Here is a 19,309-nt window from a genome sequence, read left to right as displayed (position 1 = left end):
TCTCCAGACATTGTCAAATCATCGCTAGGTGAAAACCACTGCTTTAGATTTTGGAACATTTTTATGTTTGGGTTTTTGAAACCTCTAATTGCAATGAAACCTTTAAATTCTAGTTTCCCAGCATATCATTTTTTAAAAAATTTTTACACCTGCTAGCTCCATAACACTACCAATAGTGCCTTCTAACTGATGACGACTTACTTGTTTTAGGGAGTATCTATATTATACCCGATTGAATAATTTCGCTTCCTTTACATCATCTTGGGAAATATAATGCCTAAAGGAGATGCTCAGCCATTGTTTGAATTAATAAAATTTAAAATAAATTCCTTACTTGCATTTAAAGCAATATATACTATATTTTAGGTAATCTTAAAAGTGCTCTTAAATCTGACTTGGGTTTGTACAAATAAATAAATAAATTCTAATTGTACTGTATGTTTGCATCTGATGTGCTTCTTGATTTTATGAGTTCTCATAAAGAAAAGACAACTTACTTTTGGAAGAGTCCTAGGTTTTAAAAACACACAAATTACTATGTATACTATGTCAGCTTATACCCTTCAAAACATAGGAAAATTGAGCTCATCCTTTGTTTACATTATTGCTTGGGGTGAATAAGTGTGTTTTGAAATAAGTACAATAGTGAAGTAATTCAAAAGTAATTTGGCCAGTTGGGTCAGATTGAGCTTGTGTATATTATTTTTCAATAAGCAAATTTAGCACTAAAGGTATAACTTAATTCACGTTACATTTCTTAAACACGTATCTTTATCATTTGTCATATAATTGAAAATTAATTTATAATAATCTGTGAATCATTGTTTTTTTTTCTTAATTGGCATTCTCTTTTTAAAATTACAGTGACCTTTCTGCTTCAGAAAATATCTCAATTGGTATACATCCAATGATTCAGTAAAATTTGGTTCTAATCTTGAATCTGTTACTTCCTTTTTGGGGCCATTTATTTTACCTCTGAGTCTCAGTTTACTTCTATATGAAGAACAGAGGGCCTTTTTTACTTAGCTCTAATATTATGTGAGTCTATGAGCTTATAATATTGAAGCTTTTTAATGTATAACTATCTGTAGAGTTTTGGTGCATTCCTCAGTGAATAGTTATTTGTATATTTTGAATTAGAACCTTAGATCAAAAGATGAAAAGAAAAATTCTACCTCTGTACTGTTTCCTTTTCTAGAGTCAAATACTTAGGGGGTAGGCCTGACCTGAAACAGTTACTATTTTAGAAACCTCTTCTTTATGGTAATTAGTATAAAACTAATGTATGTACTTATTAAAAAACATTCAATGATACATGATGATATTGGGTGGTAAGCTCCCTCCTTACCTTCATGCTGATGGTGACTGCTGTTTCCCAACACACAGAGAGTGCCAAAACATGTACACACATTTTAAGAAAGGAAAACTGCATTAAATTGCAATACTCAGTATATACTGATAACAAAAGATGAATACAAGTCACATTTGATTTCTGCAATTACAAGAGGTGCTCAAAGTGGTTACCATCAGCGTCGAGACACTTCTGATTATGGCAAACTACTGCTTGAGCAAAGTCGACCAAAGTGTCCACTTGTGTACATTTTTTTGGCACAGTATCTACAACTGTATCTACAACTCTTATTCCTTTTAGTAATGGAATCTCCAAGTTTTAGTTGTGCCCATGACTACCTCACTGTAGTTAATTGTCATTTTCCAGTCTACCTCGCAGAGAGATATGCCATGTGACCAATGTCAGGCCAAGGGGATGTGAGCAAAAGTGTGAAATTTCCGTTCAAGTCTTTTAAAAATGAAAATGCTTGCTAACCGTTTTATCTTTCCTCTTCCTATAAGCTGGATCACAGCTATAGTGCTGGCTGACCAGGTTCCACAATATAGATGGGGCGCTACACTAAGCAATTACGTAGCCTGGGTCTCTGGATGACCTCATGAAGGACAGATGCCTCACTTTGAATGGTTCTTTGAGAGAGAAACAAATTCCTATCCTGTTACTTTATTTTTGTGCCTTTTTGTTATAGCAGCTTATATGCTGTACCTTAATTGATACAAAAATTGCTACCAAGAGTAGGGCACTGCAATAATAAAAACCTAAAATATGTGACATGTGAATATGATTAAGCAGTCAGTCAGTGAGCAGCAAGGAAAGAGATAATTGAAGGCTTGAAAGCTGGTGACCTTTGTAATGTCCAAGCAAAATATTTGGTGAAATTCTTACTTCAGATAACTGGGAAAGTAGACCATGTGCCCATAGCTTGCTTGCTTGCTTGCTTTATTTGTTTATTTATTTATTTATTTATTTACTGGCATTTGATATTATTTTTTATTAGTTTGAGATGTACAGCATAGTGGTTAGACATATATAATTTGTGCAGTGATTCCCCCAATTAGTCTAGCATCCACCTGACATTATACACAGTTGCAGCAACATTATTGACTATATTCTCTATGCTGTACTCTACATCCCCATGACTACTTTGTAACTATTAATTCCTACTTCTTAATTTCTTCCTTTCTTCCACCCAGTTCCTCTACCCTTCTCCTTTGTGGCAACCATCAGTTTGTTCTATCTATGAGTCTGTTTCTATTTTGTTTATTCATTTATTTTGTTCTTTACATTCCATATGTAAGTTAAATCATATAGTATTTACCTTTCTCAGTCTGACTTATTTCACTTAGTATAATACCCTCTAGGTCCATCCATGTTGTCTCAAATGGTAAGATTTCATTCCTTTTTTGGCATTATATATATATATATATATATATATATATATATATATATATCACAATTTCTTTATCCAACTCTCTATTGATGGGCACTTAGGTTGCTTCCATGTCTTGGCTATTGTAAATAATGCTGCTATGAACATAAGGGTGTATATATATTTTCAGATTGGTGTTTTGGATTTCTTCATGTAAATACCCAGAAGTGGGATTGCTGGGCCATAAGGTAGTTTTATTTTCAATTTTTTGAGGAATCTCTAAACCATTTTCCACAGTAGCTACACCAATTTGCAATCCCAGAAACAGTGTATGAGGGTTCCATTTTCTCTGCATTCTTGCCAACACTAGTTGTTTGTTGGTTAATTGATAGTAGTCATTCTGACAGGAGTAAGGTGATACCTCATTGTGGTTTTGATTTGCATTTCTCTGATGATTAATGACATTGAGCATCTTTTTATGTGTTTATTGGCCATCTGTATGTCCTCTTTTAAAGAAATGTCTGTTCAGGTCCTCTGCCCATTTTTTAAATTAGATTGTCTTTTTGGTGATGAGTTGTATAATTATTTAATCAATTTTGGATATTAACCCCTTATTAGATGTATCATGGGTGAATATCTTCTCCCATTCAGTAGGCTCTCATTTCCTTTTGTTGATGATTTCATTTGCGGTACAAAAACTTTTTAGTTTGATGTAATCCCACCTGTTTATTTTTTCTTTTGTTTTCCTTAACAGAGGAGAGATAACAGAAAAAAATGTTATTCAGAGCAATGTCAGAGAGTGTATTGCCTATTTTTTCTTCTAGGAGTTTTATGGTGCTTTGTCTTACAATTAAATCTTTAATCCATTTTGAGTTTATTCTTGTTTGTGGCAGAAGAAGGAGGTCCAGTTTCATTTGTTTTTGTTTTTGTTTTTTGTTTTTGCATGTATCTGTCCAGTTTTTCCATCACCACTTACTTGATAGATGGTCTTTACTACAATGTAAATTCTAGCTACCTTTGTCATAGATTAAATGACCATATAGGCATGAGTTTATTTCTGGGCTCTCTATTTTGTTCCATTGATCTATGTGTTCTCTTTTTATGCCAGTACCATGCTGTTTTGATTACTATAGCCTTGAGTATAGTTTGATATCAGGTAGCATGAAAGCTCCAGTTTTGTTTTTTCTCAAGATTGCTGTGGCTATCCGGGGTCTTTTGTGATTCAATATAAATTTTAGGATTATTTATCCTACTTCTGTGAAAAATGCCATTGGTATTTTAATAGAAATTGCATTGAATTTATAGATTGCTTTGGGTAGTATGGACGTTTTAACTATATTAATTCTTCCTATCCATCAGCATGGAATATATTTCCATTTATTTGTATCTTCTTTAATTTCTCTCTTCAATGTCTTATAATTTTCTGAGTACAAATCTTTTACTTCCTTGGTTAAATTTATTTTCTAGGTATTTAATATATTTTTCTTTGATGCAATTATAAATGGGATTGCTTTCTTAATTTCTCTTTCTGATAGTTCATTATTGGTGTATAAAATGCAACTGATTCCTGAATATTAATTTTGTATCCTGCTACTTTACTGAATTCATTTATCAGTTCTAATAGTTTTTTGGTGGAATTTTCGGGGTTCCCTATAAATACTATCATGTCATCTGCAAATAATTTTATTTCTTCCTTTCCCATTTGGATACGTTTTATTTTTTTCTTGTCTGATTGCTGTGGCTAGAATTATGCTGAATAAAAGTAGTGAAAGTGGGCATCGTTTTTTGTTCTTTGTCTTAAGGGGATTGTTTTTAGCTTTTTTCCATTGAGTATATTAGTTGTGGGTTTGTCACATATGGCCTTTATCATGTTGAGATATGTTCTCTCTAGTCCCACTTTACTGAGAGTTTTTATCATAAATGGATGTTGGATTTTGTCAAACGCTTTTTCTGCATCTATTGATATGACCATAGGATTTTTTATTTTTCATTTTGTTCATGTAGTGTATCATGTTAATTGATTTGCGGATACTGAACCAACATTGCATAGCAGGAATGAATCCCACTTGATCATGGTGTATGATCTTTTTAATGTATTGCTGAATTTAGTTGGCTAATATTTTGTGGAGGATTTTTGCATCTACGTTCATTAGGGATATTGGCCTATAGTTTTCTTCTTCTTCTGCTTTTTTTTTTTTTTTTTTTTTGGTAATGTTTTTGTCTGGTTTCAGAATCAGGTTAATAGTGGCCTCATAAGGTGAGCTTGGGAGACTTCCCTCCTCTTGGATTTTTTGGAATAGTATGAGAAGAATGGTTGTTAATACTCTTTTGAATGTTTGGTAAAATTCACCTGTGAAGTCATCTGGTCCAGGACTTTTGTTTGTTGGGAGCTTATTGCTTACTGATTCAGTTTCATTGGTAGTAATCAGTCTGTTCAGATTTTCTGCTTCTTCTTGATTCAGACTTGGATGATTGTATGCTTCTAGGAATTTATCCATTTCTTCCAGATTGTTTAATTTGTTGGCATATTGTTGCTTGTAGTATTTTCTTAAATTTTTTAAAATTTCTTCAGTGTCAGTTGTCACTTCTCCTCTTTCATTTCTGATTTTATTTATTTGGGTTGCTTTTTCTTTTAATGAGTTTGGTTAAAGGTTTGTCAATTTTGTTCATCTTTTAAAAAAACGGGTCTTGTTTTTGTTTATCTTTTTATTTTAATTTTTAATTTTACTGGGGAAGGGGAACAGGACTTTATTGGGGAACAGTGTATACTTCCAGGACTTTTTTCCAAGTCAAGTTGTTGTCCTTTCAATCTTAGTTGTGGAGGGTGCCGTTCAGCTTCAAGTTGTTGTTCTTTCAGTCTTAGTTGTGGAGGGCGCAGCTCAGCTCCAGGTCCAGTTGCCGTTGCTAGTTGCAGGGGGCGCAGCCCATCATTCCTTGCGGGAGTCGAACCGGCAACCTTGTGGTTGAGAGGACGCACTCCAACCAACTGAACCATCCACAAGCTTAGTGGCAGCTCAGCTCAAGGTACCACGTTCAATCTTAGTTGCAGGGGTTGCTGCCCACCATCCCTTGTGGGACTCAAGGAATTGAACTGGCAACCTTGTGGTTGAGAGCCCACTGGCCCATGTGGGAATCGAACTGGCAGCCTTCGGAGTTAGGAGCATGGAGCTCTAACCGCCTGAGCCACCGGGCCGGCCCCTTGTTTATCTTTTGTATTCTTTTTTAGTCTCTATTTTGTTTATTTCCATCTGATCTTTATTATTATTTCCTTGTTTGTACTCACTTTGGGCTTTGTTTGCTGTTCTTTTTCCAGTTCCCTTAGGTATAAAGATAGATTGTTGATTTGAGACTTTTTTCTTGTTTCTTTAGGTAGGCCTGCACTGCTATGAATTTTCCTGTTAGGACTGCTTTTGCTGTGTCCCATAGATTTTTGGTCATTATGTTTTCATTTTCATTTGCATCAAGGTTCATTTGATTTCATTTGATTTCTTCAAGGTTTCATTTGATTTCTTCCTTTATCTCATTGTTGACCGATTCATTTTTTAGTAGCATGTTATTTAGCCTTCATGTCTTTGTTTTTCAGTTTTCTCTTGTAATTGATTTCTGGTTTCATATTATTTTGATTCAAGAAGACCCTTTTATGATTTCAGTCTTCTTAAATTTATTGAGACTTGTTTCGTGGCCTAACATGTGGTCTGTATTGGAAAATTTTCCATGTGCACTTCAAAAGAATGTATATTCTGCTGCTTTGGGGTGAAATGCTCTAAAAATATCAATTAAATCCATCTGATCTAGTGTGTCATTTAAGGCTGCTGTTTCCTTTTTTATTTTCTGTCTGAAGATCTGTCCATTGGTGTTAGTAAGGGGTTAGAGTCTCCTACTATGATTATGTTACTGTTGATCTCTGCCTTGATGTTAGTCAATATTTATTTTGCACTTTTTAATTAGTGTCAGGTGTACAAAGCAACATAGTAGTTAGACATTTAAACCTCTCATAAAGTGATAACCCCCCCAAACTACTACCCCTCTGACATCTGATACAGCTGTTACAATACCATCGACTACCTTCCCTATGTTGTACTCCACATCCCATGACTATATATAATTATATATTTAGTTATAGTTGACATTCAGTATTATTCTACTTCAACTCTTCTGGTGTATAGTGCATTGATAAGGCATCTACACAGTCTATGATGTGATCCCCCTGATAAGTCCAGTGCCCATCTGGTACATTACATGATCTTTACAACATTGTTGATTATATTCCCTATACTGTATTAACTATCAATTTATATTTCGTGGAAATATAATTTATATAATTTATAATGCCCTCACCTTTTTCACCCTGACCCCAGCTCCATTCCCATCTCTCACCCTGATAGATCTAGTACCTATCTGGAACCATACCTAGTTATTACAATATTGTTGACTATATTCCTTATGCTATAACCTACATCCCCATGACTACTGTATAACACCCAATTTGTTCTTCTTAATCCCTTCCCCTTTCACCCGTCCTTAACCACCCTCCCGTCTTAAAGAAGTCCCTCTAAGAGTCTTTGTTATACTGGTTTGGTGGTGATGAATTCCTTCAGCTTTTTCTTGTCTGGGAAGCTCCTTGTCTGTCCTTCAATTCTAAATGACAGCCTTGCTGGGTAGAGCAATCTTGGTTGTATGTCATTGTTTTTCATCACTTGCAATACTTCCTGCCACTTCCTTCTTGCCTGCAAAGTTTCTGTTGAGAAATCAGCTGACAGTTTTATGGGGACTCCCTTGTAGGTAACTAACTGCTTTTCTCTTACTGCTTTTAATATTCTCTCTTTGTCTTTAACCTTTGGCATTTTAATTATGATGTGTCGAGATGTGGGCCTCTTTAGGTTTATCTTGTTTGGGTCTCTCTGTGCTTCCTGGGCTTGTATGTTCATTTCCTTCACCAGGTTAGGGAAGTTTTCTGTCATTATTTCTTCAAATAGGTTTTCAATTCCATGCTCTCTCTCTTCTCCTTCTGGTACCCCTAAATGTGAATGTTGGTATGCTTGATATTGTCCTGGATGCCCCTTAAACTCTCCTCAATTTTTTGGATTCTTTTTTCTTTTTGCTGTTCTGGTTGGGTGTTTCTGCTACCTTATCTTCTACATCGCTGGTTGGATCCTCTGCTTCATCTAATCTATTGTTGATTCCCTGTCATGCATTCTTCATTTCCATTATTGTATCCTTTATTTCTGACTAGTTCTTTTTCATGGTTTCCATCTCCATTTTTATGAGATCATTGAGCATTCTTATAATCAATGTTTGGAACTCTGTGTCTGATAGATTGCTTATCTCCATTTTGCTTAGTTCTTTTTCTGGAGCTTTGTTCTGTTCTTTTATTTGGGACATGTTTCCTTGTCTCCCCATTTTGGCTGCCTCCCTGTGTTTGTTTCTATGTATTAGGTAGGGCTGCTATGTCTTCTTGTCTTAGTAGAGTGGCCTTATGTAGTACATGTGCTGTGGGGTTCAGTGGCACAGTCTTTCTGGTCACCTGAGTCACGCACTCCAAGTATGTCCCTTGTGTGGGTTGTGTGTGCCCAGCTCTTGTAGTTGAGCCTTGGTTGATAATTGCATATCAATGGGAGAGACTTACCTTTGGGCTCACTTATTGTGAGGACTGGCCTTGACTACAGTGGAAGGGTTGTTGTGCAGGGGCTGATCCTACAGAGCAGGATCTGCCTCAGCAGTACTCTGGTGCCTGCCCAACCAGTCTCTTGGGTGTGTCATACTTGGAGATGGTAGGTGATGCTCCAGCTCATTTTGAAGCTGGCCACTGGAGGCGCCAGCCCCAGAACCACCTTGGAGGGGATCCACTGTAGGTCTACTTCAGCCACAGCCCATGCCCCACCCAGGGCCACCCAGCGGGAGCCAGAAAGAAATCACAGATGTCTGCCACGTGTGCTGTGCTTGGAAGCGCCTTTGAGAGGCCAAACCATGAACTAAGACTTACTGCCACTAGTGTCAGCGTAGGACTGCTCAACCAGAGGTACAGGACACGCTCAAGCCAAATGCTGCTTGTGTGGGTTCCGCGAACCTTTGAGAGACCCTAGGAAAGTGCAGCTTGAGCCAAGGCAGGCAGTTTAACATGAAAAAGCCACTGAAACCAGCCTGAGTGTGCCCAAAAGTTGGGCGGGGCCAGTTCTCAAATCGCCAGGTCGGGGCAAACAAACGGTGGAAACTCAGAAATGGCAGCCGCCTGTGTTTGCATGCCAGAATGGGGAGGGCTCAACAAAGAAACAATGGCCTCTGCCAGCTCCTCCATCCAGGAGAAAGCTGTTTCTCCAGCCCCCCTCCCAAGCCAGATAACTCAATTCCCCACCATTTGTCCCTGCCACCTTTCCAGTTGCTGCCCCAGTGCTGGAGCTCAGAGCAAGTGATTCCACTGGTTGGTTAGTCTCAGGGTGTTCCTTTTAAGAGGAGCGCCTGTAACTGCAGCTGCACTGTCTCACTCAGTCACAATCTCTGCTGTTTTTTACAACCAAAAATTATGGGGACTTCTCTCCCCAGCACTGGAACACTGGGCTGGGGTGGGGCTGGTATCTCTCACTCCTTTAAGGGTTGGGGACACCCCCAGAGCTGAAATAGCCCTCCCAATCTTTAATGGTCACACACAAGAAAGTCGCATCTCTGACCTTCCTGCCAGTCTGGAGGTGGCTCCTTCTGCAAGCCTTATTTGAAAGGCTTCAGTTCAGCTTGATTTTAGGCGATTCTCAATAATGGTTGTTTTGTAGATTACTTCTAATTTTGATGTGGTTGTGAGAGAAGGTAAACACAGTGTTTACCTACTGCACCATCTTGGCTGTCCTCTTGTTTTTGCATTTTTAGTTGCTCCTATGTTGCATGCACAAATATTTTCTAGGGTTATGTACTCTATTTGGATTGATCCCTTTATCATTATGTAATGTCCTTCTTTGTCTTATTATTGTCTTCGTTTTAAAGTCTGTTTTGCCCAATATAAGTATTGCTACCCCAGCTTTTTTCTCATTTCCATTTGTGTGCAATATCTTTTTCTATCCCTCTATTTTCAGTCTATGAGCATCTTTCAATCTGAGGTGTGTCTGTTGTACACAGAATATGCATCAGTCTTGTTTTCAATTACACTCAGGTACCCTATGCCTTTTGATTGGAGCATTTAATCCATTTACATTTAAAGTGATTATTGATAGGTACATAGTTATTGCCATTTTATTATTCATATTTATGATCTGCATTAGTAGTTTGTCTTCTCCTTTCTTCTGCTTATAGAAGTTCTTTTAACATTTCCTGTAATACTGGCTTGGTGGTAATGAATTCCTTTAGCTTTTTCTTATCTGGGAAGCTCTTTATCTCTCCTTCAATTTTAAACGATACCTTGCTCAGTAGAGCAGTCTTAGTTGTAAGCCCTTGTTTTTTCTCACTTTGAATATTTCCTGCTACTCCCCTTCTGGCCTGCAAAGTTTCTGTCAAAAATCAGCTGATAGTCTTATGGGAGTTCTCATGTGAACAACTATTTGTCTTTCTCTTGCTGCTTTTAGGATTTTCTCTTTGTCTTTAACCTTTGCTGTTTTAACTATGATGTGTCTTGGTGTGGACCTGTTTGGGTTCATCTTGTTTGGGACTCTCTGCAATTCCTGGGCTTTTATGTCTATTTCCTTTACTAGGTTGGGGAAGTTTTCAGTCATTATTTCCTCAAATAGGTTCTCAATCCCATGCTTCCTCTCTTCTCCTTCTGGTCCTCCTATGATGTGAATGTTGTTGCATTTGATCTTGTCCCACAGGTCCCTTAAACTATTTTCATTCTTTTCTTCTTTTTGTTGTTCTGATTAGGTGTATTCTGCTACTTTGTCTTCTATATTGCTGATTCTGTCCTCTACTTTATCTAATCTGCTGTTGATTCCTTCTAGTGTATTCTTCATTTCAGTTATTGTATCTTGATTTTTGACTGGTTCTTTTTTATGGTTCCTACATCCTTTTTATGCTTGTTATCTCTGTTGAAATTCTCACTAAGTTCCTTAAGCATTCTTATAATCAGTGTTTTACATTCTGTCTCTGGTAGGTTGGTTGCCTTCATTTCATTCAGTTCTATTTCTGGAAGTTACTTCTGTTCTTTTATTTGGGACATGTTTTTTTGTTTCCTCATTCTGGCTGCTGCACTGTGTTTGCTTCTATGTATTAGGTAGATCTTTTGTGTCTCTTATTCTTTGCTGGGTGGCCTTATATAGTATGTGTTCTGTGTAGTTCAACTGCACAGTCTCCCTTATCTTCTGAGTGTGTGTCCCAGGAGTGTCCCTTGAGTGTGTTGTGTGTTCTCTTGTTGAGGTTGAGTCTTGATTGCTTTGGGCATGTTATTGAGTGGGATTGACTCCCAGGCTGACTGACTGTGAGGATTGGCTACACCCACAATGTATTAGCTGCTATGTGGGGGTTGACCCCTCAGAGGAGGCTTCAGCCCTGTGGGCTCTTGTGCTGTTTGAGACCCACTTTGGGTATACCACTTGTGGAGCTACCTAGTGCTCAGTTTGGTCTGAAGCTGGCTTCTGGGTGTTTTTTCTGGTGTCTCTTGGTAGGGGCTCCCATGCAGGGCAACTTCAGCCTTGCCTGTTACCAGCCTACAGCTACCTGGTAGGAGACACAAAGCTATATGTGGTTGGCTGCTGCCTGTGGTGGACCTAGAGGCATGTGTGGGTGGCCTCACTGTGAACTGAGGCTGGCTGCCACCAATAGTGGGCTTGTGGCAGCTTAGCAAAAGGCCCAGGGCCCCCTAGGCCTATTGCTACCCTCCAGCTTCCCACAAGGCCCAGCCACTGAAAGAGCCTCCTTAGGTGCAAGTGCTGGGTTAGTTGACCTGGTGTTGAGAGTGCCTTTGGCGATGCAGCACTAACTGGGAGGGTAGAGTTCAAGGGAGGCATGAGACATGACCAGTGGTTTTTAAAAAGTTACTGCAGATTCAGTTCTTATATCAGTGCCCAGTCTGTGACCACGTTGCTCAGCTCCCTGAGAACAATGCAGCCAGCCACCCCAACAGGCTCGCAAATTCCTGAGAGCTGTGCCTGAGTGGCTTTGGCACAGTTTTGGGGTCACTGTCCACCATCAAAATCTCTCTGGGCCATTTAAAAGACTTCTGCAGCTTTTGGGGTGGGGCTGGCCACTGAGGCTCCCAGAGTGATCCTGGCAGTGCAGTTATAGGTGGGCAGCGTAGGGTTCCAGGGAGCTAAGTGGTGTGGTTGTTAGTTTCTACAAAGTCAGTGCAGTCTCAGCTCCCACACTGGTGCTAACCCCATGATCATGCCGCAAAAATGCCCTGAAAACACTACAGCTGGGCACCACCTCTCTCAGACTCACCACTGCCCATCTATGTTGTGGTGCAGGTCTTGGTTTACCACCCACAGCAAACATTTCCCAGGCTTCCACAGGCTCTCTATCCATTTTAAATTGGCTTCTGTGGCCTGTGGGGCAGAGTCAGCAGCCCAGCAGTCAAGAGTTTCCCTGGGCGATGTAGCACCAGCTGTGCAGAGGGCTTAGACCTGAGCATCATCAAGGCAGTGCGTGCACGTGGATTCCACCAGACCAATGCAGTCCCAGATTTGGCCCTTTGGGGGAGGGCTTAACCCTGGAAAGATGGCGCCCTGCTGTAAACCACACATGTGTAAAGCTCCACACAGGGGCAACAATGGCCCCTGTCTCTCCAGCTCCCACACCAAAGCCACTCAATTCAGTCCTTCTCTGCACATCCCTGGGCCTCCCAAGCTGCCACTCTGCCACTGGAGATCAGTTGAGTTGCTCATGAGCAAATGAGTCCATGTGCCAGCTCTACAAAAGGGTGTCTGGGTTTCCAGCTAGCTTCCATCCCACCAGGAAGGGTAAACAGTGTCCTTATCGATTTTCACTGCTAGATGCTGTGGGAACTCCTCTTCCTGGCATAGGACCCCTGGGCGGGGGAGCCCGGTGTGTGAGTGGGGGGGGGCCCTCCCTTTTCAGGGGGGAACCTCTGCCACTGAGGTGTCCCTCCCAGCACTCAACCTTTATCTGTGTATGTTTGGAGTCAGCCCATTTCGTGTCTCTGCCCTTCCTACCAGTCTTGATATGGCCTGTTCTTTATATCCTTAGTTATAATGGTTCTGTTCAGCTAGTGTTCAGATGATTCTTGGGGTTGATTGTTCTATAATTTTTTTGTAATTTTGGTGTGATCCTGGGATGCAGTAGGCATAGCATTTACCTAATCCACCATTTTTGACCTCTGTATTATTCATTTCTGACTGGTTCTGTTTTATGGTTTCTATGTCCTTTTTAATGTTTACTCTTTGTTGCAGTTCTCACTGAGTTCATCTATTCTTCCCCCAATGTCATTGAGAATCCTTATAACCATTGTTTTGAACTCTGTATCCTGTAGGTTGCTTGCCTTCATTTTGTTTAGTCTTTTTTTTTCCCGGAGTTTTCTCCTGTTCTTTCATTTGGGATGTATTTCTTTGTTTCCTCATTTTGGCTTCCTCTCTGTGTTTGTTTCTATGTATTAGGTAGATCTGCTATGTCTCTCAGTCTTGGCCATGTTGCCTTAGGTAGTAGGTGCCCTCTGGGGCCCCAGTGGCACAGTCTCCCTGATTACCTGCACAGGGTGCTATGGGAGTGTCCTTTGTGTGTGTTGTGTGTGCCCTTCTATTATAATTGAGCCTTGATTATTGTTGGCATGTCAGTTGGCAGGATTGACCCTCAGGCTGACTGGATGTGGGTCAATTTATGGACTGCTGTGCAGAAGGCTTACTCCATGAGCAGGATTTACCACCAGAGGGCTCAGGTGCCTACTGAGATCTCCTTTTGGTTGTGCCACTTGTTGGGATAATTGAGTAGTGCTCTGATGTGGTCAAAGCTGACCTCTTAGTATGTTGGTTCTGGGGCCTCTTGAGTGGGGCTCCAGTGGAGGCCCAGGCCATCCACTGCTTATGACCAGTTGGGGACTACCTGGTAGGAGCCACAAAGTGATCTGGAGTTGGTTGCTGCCTGTGGTGAACCAGGAGGTATGTGGGTAAAGTCATGCTGCAAACTGAGGACAGCTACCATCAGTATCAGGATTGGGGTAGCTTTGCAAAAGACTAGAACACCTCGAGGCCTGCTGCTGCCTGCTGGCTCCTGTAAGGCTCAGCTGCTGATAAAGCTTCATGCAGTGCACGAGTTGGGTGAGGTGGGGTTTCAGGGAGTCATTAGGGTGGAGCAAGTAGAGCTCACCAGGCCAATTCAGATTCAGATTTGGCCATGTGTGGGAGGGTCTAACAGAGGAAAGACGGCATCTGTTCCTACACAGGGAAAATGGCGACTGTACCTCCAGTCCTTGCCTTGACCCACACAACTCAGTCTCTCCTTGTATGTCTCTGATACCTCGCCAGTCACTGTCTCCCGCCAGAGCCCAGGGTGAGTGCCTGTGAGCAAGTGAGTCTGTGTACGAGTGCCCATAGCTTTTTAAAGGAAGTGGTCCAAAAAATACATATATATACATACAGAGGGTGTCAAAAAATTGCATACACATTTTAATAAAGGAAAACTGTATTAAAATTGTAATACTCAATATACAAGTATACCAATAACAAAAGCTGAGTACAAGTCACGTTTGACTTCTGCAATTATAAGAGATGCTAAAAGTGGTTACCATCAGCATCCAGACACTTCTGATTATGATGAACTACTGCTTGAGCAACGTTGACCAAAGTGTCCACTTGTATACATTTTTTTTGGAACCCCCAGTATATAGTTGGTGGGTGTTTATTATGTGTTGTTTGCTTCCTGCTCCTTTTAGCAAGGTACTGTGAGAGATATATCAGGTAAGCATGAACCCATTTATAAGTAATGGAAACTAAGGGAGTCACAGTTTCTGAGTGGCTTATAACCAAAATTGATATAACATTTAATAATTTGAAACCCAAAGTTGGAAAGTCAATTGCAATTATGCACCATAAAATAGAGCCTTTGGTCAGCGCCCTTTTCAGAAGTTTCTCATTAAGACTTTTCATCTGCATAGTGGTGGCCCTGTAAAAAGTTCAAAGTAAAGGTGTTGTCATCCTAATGTAGCCTATTGTTTTAGATGACCTTAAAATAGCCACCATTAAAATAACAGAGAAGAAATATAATAAGCACAGACATGAATAAATAAAATAAGAAAGTTGGCAGGCTTAAGAATTGTGACTAGAAGAGATTTTTGACATGGAACTAATTGGTAGTAAATAGACTGAAAGCTTACTAAATTTTGATGGGATTGTATTCTCAACAAAACCACAAACCTGGACTAATAATATGAATATGAAATATAATAATATGAAACCTGGATAATAAATGAATGCCTGTAAATTTTCAATGTATTAAACAACCACCAGGCCCCCAAAGTTGCATCATTAGAAAGTAGGCTCTGAAATCAGTACAACCTCCAAAGAAGCTCACTGTCCAATGCCAACTTGAGATGCAGCCTAGAGGATAATAGATAAGGAAAATTTTCTTAGAAGCCAATGTGAGGGGCCTCAGAGGACTAGGGACAAGGGAATTTTCCCCATAGAATATAATTAGGACTTAACAAAGTTTTTTAGTTTGGGCTGCTATAACAATACCATAGACTGGGTGACCAATAAACAACAGAAATTTATTTTTCACCATTCTGGAGGCTGAGAAGTCCAAGATCAAGTTGCCAGCAGTTTGTGTCTGTTGAGAATCCATTTCCTGGTTCATAGGTGGCTGTTCTCTTACTGTGTCCTCATATGTCAGAAGGGAGTGCTTTGGGCTTTCTTTTATAAGGGCACAAGTCACATTTATTAGGGATCTACCCTCATGACCTAACCACTTTCCAAAGGCCCTATCTCTTATTTAATCATGTTGGGGATTAGGATTTCAACATATGAATTGGGGGAAGACATAAACATTTAGTCCGTTGCACAGGGTGTGTTCAAAATTGCTGCCAAGAAAATGAATTGTGACTACTATGTGTTGCCCATTCTTCCCTTTTCAAACCATCATAATTATGTTGTTTCTGTTCTCTGCTCTGGATTATATGTCAACATGATTCCATCAGTTTTTTATCTTATAAATATTGTCAAAACTTCTGGTCCACTGATGAGTTCCTTTCCCATCCTCAGTACTGTTATACATTCGTTCTCTTTGGGCTTCCTTATTATCATATCTATGTGATTTTAAGAAGGAGGTATGATAAAACATATACCACTTTGACATACTAAATTTGGTGCCTTTAGCAACTTTTAAAAAATTACCTAAATAAGGTCAGACTTCTGGAATGGCTGAGTGAGAGTTCAGCAAATCATCTCACCAAAAAGAAACAATAAAACTGGACAAAACTGTCAAAACAACCACTTGAGAACTGAAAAACGATATACAACAAATCGAGAAGCATTTATTCAAGATAAAGTACTGAACCTCAATTGGAATACTTGGGAGTCTGTGGCATATTAGCCTACAGCTGCTTCCATTCCCCCATCCTGTTCCATGATGTAGTAGTTCTACAGGGTGAGGCAAACCATAAGGACCAATAGCCTTGCTGCCAGAGGGGGGTTCATTGATTTAGATTGGAAAGTGGAAAAACTCATGCCCAGTAGTTTTGTCAAAAGAGTGAGACAATCAAGGAGCAATATGAAACATCTGGGAAAGCGACCTTCACAGCTAGACTGAGGACATGCCACTGTTTGAGGTAAGCAACATACTAGCATACCAGCTAGAAATATAATGGAAATCTGGGATAAGAAAGTCATAGTGGTCATCGATATGCTTTTACACATCCCTGGTGATTTGGAAGCTGGTGGGCTTGTGCAAGGCTGCACACATGCTCAAGAGAGATCAGGGAGAACCCCAACTACTATCACTTGTTGAATAAGAGGTCTGTTACTCAGAATGTAAAAGTTGAGGCTAACGTATAGACTGTCTAAACTTTAAACACAGTCCCTAAACCACACATCAACACATCAGCAAAGAATGGAGCTACATTAGTAGCTACATTAATAGCTCTAAGTGTGTAAGTGCAACTTCTGACCAATCATGGACTGGCCACTAAGTTGTGCTGATCCAGAGGTGACTCCTAGAAAGCAAGGCTTAAGGGTAAAAGCCAGAATATATTTTTTTTAAGTGAGCAACAACATAAGCAGCTAGCTGCACAAGGTAAAGGAATATCCTCTAAATAATTCATCTAGGCAAGTCCCTAAACAAATACCAAATAAAATGAAACAAAACAAAAAACAAAAATCCACAGCAACAACTTGGGGTAGGGTAAGGGGTAGCCCAGAATCCAGAGATGCTACAATATATAATCCAAAATGTCAAATTTAAAAAAAAATTACAAGACATGCAAATAAATAAGAAAGTATAATCTACACGCTGTCAGAAATGTAGTCAATAAAAACTGAGGGGTTATGTTAGACCTTGCAGACAAAGATTTCAAATCAGCTATAATAAATATGCTTAAGTGACTAAAGGAAACTTTAAATAATCAAAGGAAAGAATGCTGACAATAATTAATTAAATAGAGAATATCAATTAAATTAAAAAAAAAGAAATTCTGGGGTTGAAAAGTATAAGCAAAATAAAAATATTCACTCGGGAGTTCAACAGAAGATCTGAGCTGGCAAAAGAAAAAATCAGTGAGCTTGGAGATAGATCAATAAAGATTAGCCCATCTAGAGAACAGAAAAAAAAAAAAAAGGAATGATAATAAATGAATAAAGCCTCAGGGAAATGTGGAACACCATCCAGCACATATGCATAAAAGTAGACACAGAAAGGTTGTAAAAGGTGCAGTAAACAAAAGTAAGAAATATTGGCCAAAACCCCAAATTAATGGAAAACACTAAACCACACATCCAAAAATCACAAAAGCAAATTGCCTGCAAGGTTCATTTAAAGTCCAAAAATGGCTGAAGCGTCTGGCGTACCCAGCAGACTGGAACCTTTTGGGGCTCTTTCCTGAGGGAATCATGACCAAGATGTGGAATAGTGGATTTGAAAGCTATGGCAGCTCCACCTTCGGGGGAACCAGTGGCTACACACAGTTCCCTGGGGCTTTGAATCATTGGCACCTTCTCAGGCTGAAAAGAAATCAAGAACCCGAGCCTATCACATTGTATCCTGTATCATATTGTAGCTGCTTTCTGCCATTCTGCTTGATGAAGTATTCAGAATTGGGAATGTTGAGATTTCACAGGTCACTAATGTGGTGATAATCAGACACACAAGTAAGACTCCAACCAACATTGTTTACAAAATAGGTGACATAATAGCTGCATCCATGGATGTTCCCCAATGGGTTGACACAGATGACGCCAGTGGTGAAAACACTGTGGTTCCTCCAGAAACGTATGTGAAAGTGGCTGGCCATCTGAGATCTTTTCAGAACAAAAAATACCTGGTGGCTTTGATGATCATGCCTCCGGAGGATATGAATGAGTTCACTGCACATATTCAGAGAGTAGTGAATGCACACATGATACTGAGCAAAGCTAACAGCCAGCACTCAGCAGGGAGTGCACCTATCAGCAAGCTAGGAATGGATAAAGCAGGGAAATTTGGTGGGAATAGCTTCATGCCAGTAATGGCCTCACTGAGGCCCAAAACCAGGTGCTGAATTTAATTAAGGCTTGCCCAAGACCTGAAGGATTGAACTTTCACGAACTCAAGAATCAGCTCCAGCACATGACTGTAGTCTCAGTCAAGCAAGCTGTGGATTTTCTAAGCAACAGGGACACATTTTTTCCACAGTGGATGATGATTATTTTAAATCCACAGAAATATTTTCTGGTTGGACCTATTTTCACAGTCTGTTGTCTCCAGCTGTGCATGTTTGGCCAATTGACTTCTAGAAAGTAGGCTTCTTCTACAAAAAGTCTCAATTGATGTCCTTTTGAAACATACTGCTCTTCTGTTTCTTTGAAGCTCAAAGGGATCTAGGCAACTGACAAGGATGTAAACCAGAGTGGATTTCTTAAAGAAGTTACAAATTAGCTAGTTATAACATCAGAATAGATAGAAATAGAAGAGGAATGCTACCAAGAGAGGTGGGTGGTATTACTTAAAATAATACTTGGAGTCTCTCTATTCCTAAAATGTTTCCTGTTGAGAGAATAGGAGTAGGGCCTATGAGCAAAGAGCTAGCCAAGAAACCCACTAACCTCTGCCTGTTTTTGTTCCCCATTTTAGTTATGTGTATTACTTTCAGAATTGCACTTTCCTTCATCATGTTATGACTGCTGCCCAAAGTGTTTTTATAAACATGAGGTTCTAGAATGGTGGCCTCAGGCCGAGGGGCGGAAGAAATGCTACAGTGTTTTGCACAATATAAATACATCCATATATTTAATAAAATAGTTACATTATTGCAAAAATAAATAAAGTCCAAAAATGATTTAGTGTAATACACTGTACTAGTAAAGGACAAAACCATATGACTATTTCAATAGACAAAGGAGCACTTGATGAAATCCAGTACATATTCTAATAAGAACTCTCAACAACTTAGGAGTAAAAGGAAACTTCCTCAAACTAATAAAGAGCACATACAAAAAACCTACAGCTTAGATTTTACTTACTGGTGAAAGATTAAAAGCTTT

General features: G+C 39.5%; 1 pseudogene; it reads left to right on the top strand.

The window, feature by feature from the left end:
* Nucleotides 1-17,683: 17,683 nt before the first annotated feature.
* On the top strand, nt 17,684-18,562 carry LOC117033720 (replication protein A 32 kDa subunit-like; annotated as a pseudogene).
* Nucleotides 18,563-19,309: the final 747 nt, after the last annotated feature.

The sequence above is a fragment of the Rhinolophus ferrumequinum genome, chromosome 14 (assembly GCF_004115265.2).
Source record: "Rhinolophus ferrumequinum isolate MPI-CBG mRhiFer1 chromosome 14, mRhiFer1_v1.p, whole genome shotgun sequence".
In the NCBI taxonomy this organism is placed as follows: domain Eukaryota; kingdom Metazoa; phylum Chordata; class Mammalia; order Chiroptera; family Rhinolophidae; genus Rhinolophus; species Rhinolophus ferrumequinum.
Note: the sequence above shows the minus strand (reverse complement) of the source record. Positions and strands in the feature narration are given on the sequence as shown.